This window comes from Phlebotomus papatasi, chromosome 3 (assembly GCF_024763615.1).
Source record: "Phlebotomus papatasi isolate M1 chromosome 3, Ppap_2.1, whole genome shotgun sequence".
Classification (NCBI taxonomy): domain Eukaryota; kingdom Metazoa; phylum Arthropoda; class Insecta; order Diptera; family Psychodidae; genus Phlebotomus; species Phlebotomus papatasi.
The window spans coordinates 2,754,443-2,769,727 of record NC_077224.1 but is presented as its reverse complement, the minus strand read 5'-3'; the positions used below and the strand labels follow the sequence as shown (position 1 = coordinate 2,769,727).

Below are 15,285 nucleotides of genomic sequence, written 5' to 3'. Positions count from 1 at the left end.
ATGAAATGAGGTGTCTATTAAATAAAATAAAAGAGCCTTAGAGTAGGTATAAATGATATAAAATATAGGAAGTCCTAGACTATCTATACGGTATAAATTCCATTGAAAATAAATTAAATTGCTTTTTCATTTGACTTTTCAGTCCTTTGTGCAGCAAATTTTAGCGGGAATTTAAGCCTTTGTCAATAAATGAAGTGGCACCTATATAATATTCTATGATCCTTCTATTGTCCGTATGGAACACAAAGTTACAAAATTGGCTGATATTTCACAGGGAATTGTTAAATAAATCAAGAGATGAGGCGTTGATCCTTTTGAATGACGTGGTAGAGACCAATTATACTCTTGAATCATTGATAAGTTTCAACATGAAATAAATTTAAAATGATAGCAGGGGAACAGTCGCACTTTTCATGATTAATCAACTCTCAAGTGAATTTTGGATGATGGTATTAAACAAAAATTTCATCTCGTGTTAATTCTAATTACTTTTTGGACCGTTAAACTGTGATAGCATCACTTTGAAATACCATTAGTAGTCACGAATTCTCTGCAATTAGTTTCTAACCTAACAGCAACAAGTGCTTAATTCATACGAAATTTAAATATAGATTGAAATTCATGCAAATGTCTATGTACATTTCAAGTCATTGCTTAAGTCAGAATCTTTAGTTTCATTCACATATTTCTTATTGTTTGTTATCACATATCTCTTTGTCTCATTTTGAAAATTAGATAAAGTTAGAGAATTCTAATATACTTCTTGACATATACAGTGAGAATTGCGATTATTTTCCCCATGTCTGATAAACATTCTCTGGTAGCCAAGATATTCCATGGCATAGAGTCCATATAATATGGGTTTTAATATGAAAATTTAGGGCTGGAGGGTGAAGAAACTTTCGTAGCGGTCGTTCGTGTTTTATCTCAATCCACAATCTTTGCATAAGTGCTCATACAGAAAAGGAAGATTTAGTGGGTGGACTTGGTGACTGCAGGAATGGGAAAGTTAAGAGACCCATTGAATAAATATAGATGGAGGAGAGTCCTTTTGTGGTCTGTTTATGTGGCAAAATAGCTGCCCATTTATAAACATAAGTATTGGTGTGGAGAAATCTTTTGAATTTTTCTCTTTAACTTTCTGGTGAAAATTTACTTTCAGCTTCCATTGAAATGAATAAAGGCCAAAGCTAAAAGACATATTCGCAACTATTATCACTTCCTGCTCTTTTTTCTCTTCCTTATAAACTTTTCAGTATTAAAGAAGTGAGTGATTTTGTCAACTTTGCACTTCAATATGTCGCACACGAGTTACCTCCTGAACCCGTAGGAAAAGAAAATATGGTTGTACAAACTTTTCCTCATTGTTGCACAAAGTCCTATCTACTTGAGTTAAAAGTGTGAATTTTCTGGAAAAGTTCAAAATTGTTTAAACTATATCAACTAAATGCTTTCAACTAACAGTCACATTCTTTTACATGCTAATATGTCAATTTAAACTTATATACTTTATAAAAAAAAGGAAAAAAGTTTCCTTTTACCGTAAAGGATTAACGTCAGTAGTTCGTGTTCATTAGTTTTTAGTCAGATAGAAAGAGTTCAATAAAGTTAGATGGTGCATGACAAGCCAAAACCAGTTGAAAAATAAGAAAAATAACCAGCTGAAAAAGTAAAAAAACGCATAGATAATTAAGTCGAAAATTTCCACATTTAGTAACTTCGAATACGAAAAGAAAAAAGACGGAATTTCAATTTTTTGACACAAATAGCCCTAAAGAATCTCTCTAAACATCCCAAGGTTTAAAAGATTTTAGCAATGAATATGGGGAAAAATTTTAAATCCCATTTAAATAACATATTAATTATATTAAATGAGATATTAATTAATTATTTAAATGAGATATTAATTTTCTTGAGTGCTTCTAAGACTTATTAAAATTCAGAGAACACGAATGAATCTGTTTTGGAATTTTCCGAAGTAATTTTCTTACAAACAACAGCTTTACGAAAATAACGTACATCTCGCGTTAACCCTTTATAAAAAAAAAAGGATTGGAACAACGGAGTCCCATATAGAAAATCTTTTCTTCTGAATGAGTAATCAGAAAATAGAAGGTTTTAGGAATCTAGAATATTTTATGCACTAGGGGAATGTAGGCATGGTTCGCACATAGTCAAGCTTCAAACAATGCCCATTTTCACTTGGTTTTCAAGGAGTTAATTCGTCACTTTCCTAACCATGAGATAGATAATCATGAACCTCATGAGCTGGGATGAGAAATGACGAACTAGATCTTTACAAACAAAGAAAAAATGGGCATCGTTTAAAGCTCCACTACGTGCGAACCATGCCAACATTCCCCTATAGGATACTTTATTTGCTATGAAGTAAATATTTAATTTTCAAAGTGTAAAAATTTTCAAATTTTCTCATTAAAAAGTTTTAATACTATTTTTTTTATATTTATAATTTTTTAAAACAATAGGGGAGACTGGGGCAAAAAGTCACAAATCGAAAATTTCAAAATTCAATATCATCAAAGATAAAAAAGATAGCAATTTAAAATTTTTTCCACAGATAGCCTCCGTTGACCTTCTTCAATGTCATAAGTTTCTTAGAATTTGAACAAGGAATTTAGAAAATAAAAAAAATATATTGAATTTTTTAGCCCTGTTTTTGCAATAATTTCCTTACAGCAGATATTATTTTTTACCTATTTTAATTTGAAAATTGATGCACTGGTGAATATTTCCTAAATAATTTTGACTCATTGAATACGAAGCCGCTATCTATTTTAGAATTTCGCAAAGATTTTTATCTCCAGAAATTTCTTTTATTAAAAATGACGACTTGGGGTAAAAAGTAACAAAACGTATGGAGCAAAAATTAAGAAAAAAGAAAGCAATTGCTGATGTCTCACGGCGAAAAAAAGAGCTTTTCTCGTTCAGATAAAGAAAACGCTGTTTTACAAAGGTGTAGATGAATAAATTTCCTATGAAAATATGTTATCTAGGTATTTTTTTTTAAATTTACGTGAGCCCGTTATAAAGAAAATCAAATTGTGATAATATCCCATGCCTGATTATTTGCCCCAGCATTTTTGAGAATGGTCACAAAATGATCTTTTAGAAAACAGCTCGATGTATTCCCTTACAAAATAGAGAAAAATGACTTTCACAAAGTTGTAGAGCGGTAAATTTTCTATAAAACTGCGTTAATTAGAAATTTCTGGGGCGCGCTTGGGTAGCTTGTAAAAAAAAAATAACCTTTTTGTGACTTTTTGCCCCAGTCTCCCCTAACCTCTTCGAATTAGAACTTAACTACATATACATCATATTTTTCATAAGAACGAAAATTATTTTTCATTGGAATTTCCAGGAAAACTACTTAATCCTTATAGGCTATAAGTTTCGATCGTTTGTATAGGTTAAGATAAGCACCAAATCCGCCCTCTGTTGGATTTTCCAAAATTTGGGATCAGATCGTACATTTATTTGCTTTATGCGTTATATTCTTCTTGTTGATTTTCGGTCAGTGAAAAGCGTTTTGTTCTTAAAGCATTAAGAAAAATAAAATGCTCTGAGTGAGAGAAATCCGAAAAAGTCAAAATAACATTCCGGAAATGTTAATTTCACCCTGCAGTATTGATCCAAAATCGGTGTAAATATTACCCTTTTTAGGTGTATTGGGGGTTAAAGTTACCCTTTTTCATGTTAATTTTACCCTTAAAAAGGTGTAAAATTAACATTAAAAAATGTTGATATATTTTTACACCTAAAAAGTGTTAAAGTTATGAGGAAAAAAAGTTAATCGCACCTTCTTTTTTTTCCTCAGTGTAGAGATCAAACTATAAATAACACCAATAGGACCATTCGGGTCTACATTAAATTTTATTTATTTTTTTGTTGAGCAAATCCTTTTTTAAACTACTCGATAAGTTTTTGACATTCTTTATAAAATAAAGTAGTATGTCAAAGAACTCAAATGTGAAAGAATCCAACAAAAAGTTACAAGATTTTATTGGTTTTATGAAAGATATAACTTTATCAATAATTTCTGCAAAACTTTTTTATAGCACTGTTCATTTTATTTTTGCCTTCACTCATAATCCACCTATATCATGTAATTAATCTATTTATACAGGTAACTTTGAAGTTTGTTCCACATCAATACAGCCATGTTGATTGAATAAGAAGGGGTGGCTGGGACTAGAGATTGACACAGTACCATCCCCACTGGTGTATCATTTTATGATAAATTTATAGGGAGAGCGAATTGATGAATTTTCCCAAGACCGTCGACCTTCATTGCGGATGTGTGTGACAGTGGCAGATGCCTATCGTGTGGATTTTCCATCTCTCTTTTGAATTATTTCCCCCCTTGCACACACATGGGATTGAAAATACGGTGGTAGATGGGGTAGTTTACCAGTGATTATAAATCAAAGTATCGAGGTTATGTTTGCAAACATGTATTCATTTCACTATGTTTAGTAAAAACAAACCAACGGCCCTATATTTTGATAAGTGTGTGGTTTTCCTTTAAAAACCATCACTCCATTTTCCAAAAGTGTCTTCAATGGCACGAAAGTATGATTGAGTATGTTATTTCCGTTCAAATAGACACTTCAGTAAGCTCCTTGCACGCCTTCGGCAAGTTTATAAAACACAGTTTCTTTTTCTCATTCTTATGTTTATTTTGGAAATACATAAGACACTTGAGCCTATATAAGTTGTTGTGTCGCAATTTAAAAAGAAACACCCAGAAAAATTTGAATGGTGTTTTCTACAAATCATGTACTAATGCTTTCGGCACATCTTTTAGCTCGGTATAATTTCATAAAATCAAAATTTGCGTCTTTTTCTTTCTCAAAAGATTTGTATAAGCCTATGCTACTCTTTTGGTCTCAAAATTAGATTGAACTAAATTGAATTTATTATGACGCTCAAAAGAAGAAGAAGAGTCCGAAAGAGTGGAATAGACATATGCAAAGCTTTTAAGAAAAAAAGGATCTGAATTTCGATTATGTGAAATTTTCCTGATCTAAATGGTGTGCCAGACACATAAGGAATTATCTTCAAACCTATAGCAGAATCAATCAGAAGACGGTAAAAAATTATATCATTTTCTATCTATAGAAAATGTTTTTAGAATTGCCTACCCAGATTTAAAGTATTGAAGGTAAAACAATTTAGGAGAAAGCACACTAGCTTACGCTACGATTTAAGCTTCGAACAATTCATTTTTTTTCAATGTGTTATAAATTAATTTGGCCTATTGTAATATTATATTTTAATAGCTAGTATAATGCCTCAAATTTTCAGAAAAGACCTATGAGTAAAATCCGTAAAGAAACATAGTGAAAAAAATTGAATTGTTCAAAGCTTGAATCGTCCGAAGGTAGCGCGCTTACCCCTACTAACTGGATAAAGCTAGATTGAAAAATTTCCTATACTGATATGAGGGATAATTTTTAAAATTGACTATGCTAATAAATTGAATTATGAAGTCGGGTTGTGAAACGTCTCTTTGATGATAGTCTCGTTAAAATACTTAAATTTATTTAATGTAAGGGAAAATTTTCAGGCTTCGCACACACTCTGGCTACCAAAACTTTAGATTTTTCCCATATTTCTTTGATCAATCTGACTAGTTTTAACGGTGTTATCACACTAGAAAATTTTCTCATTGAAAAGTTGCTAATTAAAACTTCTAGAACCACTCGAAATCGCTGATTTAGCCAGGACACATTGCTAGAATTGCTCAATGTCACGATGACATGTGGGTTGTCAGATTTTTTTTTTTTTTTTTTTTTTTTTTTTGGACCAACCGTTTATTGCAATCTGTCTTAATATTAACATTCAGCAATTTTTTTAACAGGTTTTTACCTCCCTGAAGCTGGCCGAAGGCCAGCCGAATGCGGGTTTGTGACTTGGCTAAGAAAAACCGTTGCAAATTCAAATATTTTTTTTGTGTCTTGACTAAAAAACACTGAGAAAAATTAAAATAAATGCAGGAAAATGAAATGAAAATTCAGGAAAAACTTCATTTAAATGAAAATTAAGGTGCGTGTCTTGGCTAAAATAAAATATTTTCTCATATTTTCCAATATTTTCTTTCAAAACATAATTCATAAAGATACAAATTTCAAACAAAATATCCTGATCCACTTAATTGATACCACTAGGTAGGAGTTGAAAAAACTCAGTAATAATCACATTTACATGTATTTTCATAAATCCAATGAAGAAAATTAGCAAACATATCAAAGAATCAATTTCCTCAATTTTCTCCTACGGGGTTGCTGGAGATGTGACATCCCAAAATAAATAGCCCACTTCATCCTGAACATGATCTACCATGCGTCATGTGCGAAGGAATTCTGACTTCCGGTTTATGAGCCCATGACTCTGACCCATGTAAGAAAAACTCAATGAGAATCCATTTCTACTAAATAGTTAATTCTTCCAATTTTCTCCTACGGGGTTGCTGGAGATGTGACATCCCAAAATAAATAGCCCACTTCATCCTGAACATGATCTACCATGCGTCATGTGCGAAGGAATTCTGACTTCCGGTTTATAAGCCCATGACTCTGACCCATGTAAGAAAAACTCAATGAGAATCCATTTCTACTAAATAGTTAATTCTTCCAATTTTCTCCTACGGGGTTGCTGGAGATGTGATATCCCAAAATAAGTAGCCCACTTCATCCTGAACATGATCTACCATGCGTCATGTGCGAAGGAATTCTGACTTCCGGTTTATAAGCCCATGACTCTGACCCATGTAAGAAAAACTCAATGAGAATCCATTTCTACTAAATAGTTAATTCTTCCAATTTTCTCCTACGGGGTTGCTGGAGATGTGATATCCCAAAATAAGTAGCCCACTTCATCCTGAACATGATCTACCATGCGTCATGTGCGAAGGAATTCTGACTTCCGGTTTATAAGCCCATGACTCTGACCCATGTAAGAAAAACTCAATGAGAATCCATTTCTACTAAATAGTTAATTCTTCCAATTTTCTCCTACGGGGTTGCTGGAGATGTGACATCCCAAAATAAATAGCCCACTTCATCCTGAACATGATCTACCATGCGTCATGTGCGAAGGAATTCTGACTTCCGGTTTATAAGCCCATGACTCTGACCCATGTAAGAAAAACTCAATGAGAATCCATTTCTACTAAATAGTTAATTCTTCCAATTTTCTCCTACGGGGTTGCTGGAGATGTGACATCCCAAAATAAATAGCCCACTTCATCCTGAACATGATCTACCATGCGTCATGTGCGAAGGAATTCTGACTTCCGGTTTATGAGCCCATGACTCTGACCCATGTAAGAAAAACTCAATGAGAATCCATTTCTACTAAATAGTTAATTCTTCCAATTTTCTCCTACGGGGTTGCTGGAGATGTGATATCCCAAAATAAGTAGCCCACTTCATCCTGAACATGATCTACCATGCGTCATGTGCGAAGGAATTCTGACTTCCGGTTTATAAGCCCATGACTCTGACCCATGTAAGAAAAACTCAATGAGAATCCATTTCTACTAAATAGTTAATTCTTCCAATTTTCTCCTACGGGGTTGCTGGAGATGTGACATCCCAAAATAAATAGCCCACTTCATCCTGAACATGATCTACCATGCGTCATGTGCGAAGGAATTCTGACTTCCGGTTTATGAGCCCATGACTCTGACCCATGTAAGAAAAACTCAATGAGAATCCATTTCTACTAAATAGTTAATTCTTCCAATTTTCTCCTACGGGGTTGCTGGAGATGTGACATCCCAAAATAAATAGCCCACTTCATCCTGAACATGATCTACCATGCGTCATGTGCGAAGGAATTCTGACTTCCGGTTTATAAGCCCATGACTCTGACCCATGTAAGAAAAACTCAATGAGAATCCATTTCTACTAAATAGTTAATTCTTCCAATTTTCTCCTACGGGGTTGCTGGAGATGTGACATCCCAAAATAAATAGCCCACTTCATCCTGAACATGATCTACCATGCGTCATGTGCGAAGGAATTCTGACTTCCGGTTTATGAGCCCATGACTCTGACCCATGTAAGAAAAACTCAATGAGAATCCATTTCTACTAAATAGTTAATTTTTCCAATTTTCTCCTACGGGGTTGCTGGAGATGTGATATCCCAAAATAAGTAGCCCACTTCATCCTGAACATGATCTACCATGCGTCATGTGCGAAGGAATTCTGACTTCCGGTTTATGAGCCCATGACTCTGACCCATGTAAGAAAAACTCAATGAGAATCCATTTCTACTAAATAGTTAATTCTTCCAATTTTCTCCTACGGGGTTGCTGCAGATGTGACATCCCAAAATAAATAGCCCACTTCATCCTGAACATGATCTACCATGCGTCATATGCGAAGGAATTCTGACTTCCGGTTTATGAGCCAATGAGTCATATGAGAGATCGACGCCGAGAAATTTTCGGCGGCTGCGGCTAAAATTTTAAAAATGTCTACGGCTCGCTGCGCGCCGGCGCGCCAGCCGAGGATATCGGCTGCGGCTCAACCAGGCGCGCCGGATTTTTTTCATATTTTTCGATTACAACCACTATTATACACCGATTGTCCTCAAAATTAGAATATTTTTTGCTAGAATTACAAAATTATAAATAGAAAACGTTTAGTAGCAATCAAAGCTTTTAAAGGAAAACCTATCAATTTTAGAATTGAGCATGACATTTGCCTATTACTAATAAAAAAACGCACAATAAAGTAAAAGGTGAATTTCATTGGCATGTGATAAGGAAAATAATTTTATCTGAATGGCAAAATGTCCGAAAATTTCCCAAAATGGGGCAAATTGAAACAAAACTGAAATTATTTCAGAAGAGAACAAAAAATGCATTTTTACTTACTCCAAAATATTTGTAATCAGGAAACATTGGACAAAACTTATCAAAACTGACATTTAACTTTTTAGATGAGCTCTTCGAAAACATGAGATATATTCACTTAGCATAGAAAATTTAATGCTTTACAACTTCCGAAAATATGATTTTCGAGTCATTTTATATCGATTCTCAAATGTACTGCGGAAAATATTGTTGTGATGTGTAACTTATTACATTTTTCTCTTGACAAAATGTTCAATTGATATAATTTTACAAAAAATATATATTCTACAATTTCGAGATGTTCTTCTACTTTACACTTCTACTTTAGAATTTTAATGCGATTCACATTGATGATCGCTAATAAACATACTAAGGAGTAATTTGCAAATTTGAATTACTAAATATTTAGGATTTGATCTACCCAAAATCTTTTCTAAATAGGATTGAATTAATTTCAATAGAATATGGTGGTAGATTTATTGAAAATCTGAAGATAGAAATTCTTAGTGATTTTTAGTAATTAATATTTGATTTTATCTCCTCATAATGTAAATTATTTATTAGAGCAGTAGCCTTAATATTTTATATATTTAGGATTTACTTCAGAACTTTTGTAAGATAAATACTAGAAACCATCTGAGTTGATTGTAGAAGCACTTCACCTAATTTTGGAAATTCCATGATTGATTTTAGAGGTTCTCTTAAATCAATTAGAAAACACTGGAATATGACCACTCATCACAAATACACTTGATTTTAGAAGTTTTCAGTTTGATTTTTATAAGTTTCCCAGAGTCAATCTAAAAACAAGTTTATTTATTTTTAAAACACCTCATAATTTGTTGATATTTTTTTTGTAGAAACAGTTGGTCGGAATATCCGATTTTAATAGTAAAAGTAAACTTATTAAGCAAAAGAATCATGACAGGGTAAAATAAATCAATTCAGAGCCTGACCCAAAAATAGGAACATTTTTAATTAGAACAGCGGACCATCAAACCTAATATTTAGTAAAACTATTTTTCACTTTTCTTTGTAAAAATTTTGCACATATATTGCATCGCATCTTAAACAAATTTGCTCGTAATTCTTGTATTTTCGGCGAATATTATGAAATATGTATATTTAGATAGCTTTAAACGCACAATTTCGAAATATATCAAAGTGATAAGTCAATTCTCCGTAAGAAAAAACTTACCTTTAGGTTACAGTGCCTTTATACAAAAACGTATGGAAAAATTAATGTCGAGATGCCCCTGAACTAAAACTTATTAATGTGAATGGAATTTAGATTTATCTGGAACACGAAGAATCCGATAATAAGATTGCAACAGAGAAATTATTGTAAATGGAAATTTAGTACTGTGTTTATTAATGAAAAATTTTATATTTTTATATGGAGTTGTGAAGAATTTCCATTTGGATCATGTTCCAAATTACGTTATTTTACCCTACTACATAAAGAGAAACTTTAATTCAAAAAAGGATTTTTAAAAGCAATCCTTTTGCGGATGAGCCAATTTATCTGTTTTTACTCATCTAAGAAATTTCTAATTCTAAAACCTTAAATCTATACTAAAAAGGATTAAATTTAGTAAAAGAATAGTGGAATAATTTTACAAAAAAAAGTATTGGCAAATAACATGTCGTAAAAACCATGCATTACGGGAATTTTAAATGTCACTTTTTGGTTGTCAAATTAATAAGCCCACATTTCTTAAATATTAAAAAGTTAAGATTTTGCACAAAAGAGCCACAGCTCCACTATAATAGGATCAATAATATGTTTAAAAAAGTCGCACAGCTCAAGGTAGTATGATGTTGTAAAAACATCCTCAGAGCTCATGCTCAAAACTAATAAATAAATAAATAAACTTGTTTTTAGATTGACTCTGGGAAACTTATAAAAATCAAACTGAAAACTTCTAAAATCAAGTGTATTTGTGATGAGTGGTCATATTCCAGTGTTTTCTAATTGATTTAAGAGAACCTCTAAAATCAATCATGGAATTTCCAAAATTAGGTGAAGTGCTTCTACAATCAACTCAGATGGTTTCTAGTATTTATCTTACAAAAGTTCTGAAGTAAATCCTAAATATATAAAATATTAAGGCTACTGCTCTAATAAATAATTTACATTATGAGGAGATGAAATCAAATATTAATTACTAAAAATCACTAAGAATTTCTATCTTCAGATTTTCAATAAATCTACCACCATATTCTATTGAAATTAATTCAATCCTATTTAGAAAAGATTTTGGGTAGATCAAATCCTAAATATTTAGTAATTCAAATTTGCAAATTACTCCTTAGTATGTTTATTAGCGATCATCAATGTGAATCGCATTAAAATTCTAAAGTAGAAGTGTAAAGTAGAAGAACATCTCGAAATTGTAGAATATATATTTTTTGTAAAATTATATCAATTGAACATTTTGTCAAGAGAAAAATGTAATAAGTTACACATCACAACAATATTTTCCGCAGTACATTTGAGAATCGATATAAAATGACTCGAAAATCATATTTTCGGAAGTTGTAAAGCAGTAAATTTTCTATGCTAAGTGAATATATCTCATGTTTTCGAAGAGCTCATCTAAAAAGTTAAATGTCAGTTTTGATAAGTTTTGTCCAATGTTTCCTGATTACAAATATTTTGGAGTAAGTAAAAATGCATTTTTTGTTCTCTTCTGAAATAATTTCAGTTTTGTTTCAATTTGCCCCATTTTGGGAAATTTTCGGACATTTTGCCATTCAGATAAAATTATTTTCCTTATCACATGCCAATGAAATTCACCTTTTACTTTATTGTGCGTTTTTTTATTAGTAATAGGCAAATGTCATGCTCAATTCTAAAATTGATAGGTTTTCCTTTAAAAGCTTTGATTGCTACTAAACGTTTTCTATTTATAATTTTGTAATTCTAGCAAAAAATATTCTAATTTTGAGGACAATCGGTGTATAATAGTGGTTGTAATCGAAAAATATGAAAAAAATCCGGCGCGCCTGGTTGAGCCGCAGCCGATATCCTCGGCTGGCGCGCCGGCGCGCAGCGAGCCGTAGACATTTTTAAAATTTTAGCCGCAGCCGCCGAAAATTTCTCGGCGTCGATCTCTCATATGACGCATGGTGGATCATGTTCAGGATGAAGTGGGCTATTTATTTTGGGATGTCACATCTGCAGCAACCCCGTAGGAGAAAATTGGAAGAATTAACTATTTAGTAGAAATGGATTCTCATTGAGTTTTTCTTACATGGGTCAGAGTCATGGGCTTATAAACCGGAAGTCAGAATTCCTTCGCACATGACGCATGGTAGATCATGTTCAGGATGAAGTGGGCTACTTATTTTGGGATGTCACATCTCCAGCAACCCCGTAGGAGAAAATTGGAAGAATTAACTATTTAGTAGAAATGGATTCTCATTGAGTTTTTCTTACATGGGTCAGAGTCATGGGCTTATAAACCGGAAGTCAGAATTCCTTCGCACATGACGCATGGTAGATCATGTTCAGGATGAAGTGGGCTACTTATTTTGGGATGTCACATCTGCAGCAACCCCGTAGGAGAAAATTGGAAGAATTAACTATTTAGTAGAAATGGATTCTCATTGAGTTTTTCTTACATGGGTCAGAGTCATGGGCTTATAAACCGGAAGTCAGAATTCCTTCGCACATGACGCATGGTAGATCATGTTCAGGATGAAGTGGGCTACTTATTTTGGGATGTCACATCTCCAGCAACCCCGTAGGAGAAAATTGGAAGAATTAACTATTTAGTAAAAATTAATTCTCATTGAGTTTTTCTTACATGGGTCAGAGTCATGGGCTCATAAACCGGAAGTCAGAATTCCTTCGCATATGACGCATGGTGGATCATGTTCAGGATGAAGTGGGCTATTTATTTTGGGATGTCACATCTGCAGCAACCCCGTAGGAGAAAATTGGAAGAATTAACTATTTAGTAGAAATAGATTCTCATTGAGTTTTTCTTACATGGGTCAGAGTCATGGGCTCATAAACCGGAAGTCAGAATTCCTTCGCACATGACGCATGGTAGATCATGTTCAGGATGAAGTGGGCTACTTATTTTGGGATGTCACATCTCCAGCAACCCCGTAGGAGAAAATTGGAAGAATTAACTATTTAGTAAAAATTAATTCTCATTGAGTTTTTCTTACATGGGTCAGAGTCATGGGCTCATAAACCGGAAGTCAGAATTCCTTCGCATATGACGCATGGTGGATCATGTTCAGGATGAAGTGGGCTATTTATTTTGGGATGTCACATCTGCAGCAACCCCGTAGGAGAAAATTGGAAGAATTAACTATTTAGTAGAAATAGATTCTCATTGAGTTTTTCTTACATGGGTCAGAGTCATGGGCTTATAAACCGGAAGTCAGAATTCCTTCGCACATGACGCATGGTAGATCATGTTCAGGATGAAGTGGGCTACTTATTTTGGGATGTCACATCTCCAGCAACCCCGTAGGAGAAAATTGGAAGAATTAACTATTTAGTAAAAATTAATTCTCATTGAGTTTTTCTTACATGGGTCAGAGTCATGGGCTCATAAACCGGAAGTCAGAATTCCTTCGCATATGACGCATGGTGGATCATGTTCAGGATGAAGTGGGCTATTTATTTTGGGATGTCACATCTGCAGCAACCCCGTAGGAGAAAATTGGAAGAATTAACTATTTAGTAGAAATAGATTCTCATTGAGTTTTTCTTACATGGGTCAGAGTCATGGGCTCATAAACCGGAAGTCAGAATTCCTTCGCACATGACGCATGGTAGATCATGTTCAGGATGAAGTGGGCTATTTATTTTGGGATGTCACATCTCCAGCAACCCCGTAGGAGAAAATTGAGGAAATTGATTCTTTGATGTGTTTGCTAATTTTCTTCATTGGATTTATGAAAATACATGTAAATGTGATTATTACTGAGTTTTTTCAACTCCTACCTAGTGGTATCAATTAAGTGGATCAGGATATTTTGTTTGAAATTTGTATCTTTATGAATTATGTTTTGAAAGAAAATATTGGAAAATATGAGAGAAAATATTTTATTTTAGCCAAGACACGCACCTTAATTTTCATTTAAATGAAGTTTTTCCTGAATTTTCATTTCATTTTCCTGCATTTATTTTAATTTTTCTCAGTGTTTTTTAGTCAAGACACAAAAAAAATATTTGAATTTGCAACGGTTTTTCTTAGCCAAGTCACAAACCCGCATTCGGCTGGCCTTCGGCCAGCTTCAGGGAGGTACTGTATTTCTAACTCAATCGGGTTGTTAGCTGAGATTCCCTACATTACAATCCCAGCTTTTGTGGTCCGAGGTGAAATCCAAATTCGTGAAATTAAGCCCAAATTTTGGATCTACACGTTTTGGCACTCATTGATCACGAATATCATGTGATCATGTGCACTAAAAATTGATTTTGGACGTCCCGCCCTGTCCCGTGCGTTCCGTTCGTCCCATTCTCCCTTGTTCCATCCCGTCCCGTCCAGTTCTTCTCGTCCTGTGTCGTCCGTGGCGTTCTACCCGTCTCGTTCCGTCCGTCACGTCCCGTTCCGTTCTATACGTCCCGTCCTGTTCTACCCGTCTCGTCCTGTCTCGTCCGTCCCGTCCTGTCTTGTCCCATCCGTCCCTTTCCGTTTGTCCCGATCCGTCCGGAGTACAAACACTTCTGAAGAGAGAACGAAGAGAGATATCGACAAGCAGTTAGTAAGTAATGTCAGACTACCCCAACAACCCATTTTTGGATACCCCTAAAGTTTGTTTTGCTCAATAACTCAGCCCCTATGACGTCGATCAATCTCAAATTTTAGTATGATATAGCCGGGCCTAAGAGTTCTCGATTTTAAAATATTTAAGTCCCCCCTCAACTCCCTGACCCGAACTATAAGGGATCAAAAATTTGATTTTCAAATGGCCATATCGTCAGTTGGATCAGCATTTGTCGTAACTTTCTCAGCGCCTCATCAGCACTTCTTCTAACACCATGGAAATACACACACTATACAAGAAGTGCTGATGAGGCGCTGAGAAAGTTACGACAAATGCTGATCCAACTGACGATATCTCTGCTTCTAATTGTCAGAATTTAAAAACTTTTAGTACTTTGGAAAAGTCTCGTGAAATATTACAACTCTTCTGACCCGTCAATATCATCAGATTTAATTAAAAGTCTGCTGGAAAAACGATTTTCGCAAATTCAATCTCGAAAACTAGATGCTTTTTCTTTAAATTTTAGTATGTTGTAGCTGTAATCGAGACCTTTCCAACGGTGGATCGCACTCCTCCCTTGATGTTCCCTGACCTGAGCTATAATCAAATATATCTTGACCGGACTGCATTTTCGATATTTCTGAAACTATTTCGATGAAAGAA

At 34.0% G+C, this 15,285-nt stretch overlaps 1 protein-coding gene across 2 annotated transcripts in view; it reads left to right on the top strand.

The window, feature by feature from the left end:
• LOC129806412 (protein lava lamp) overlaps positions 1–15,285 on the top strand; it is a 38,780-nt gene that overhangs the window by 9,028 nt on the left and 14,467 nt on the right. The window lies entirely within an intron of this gene.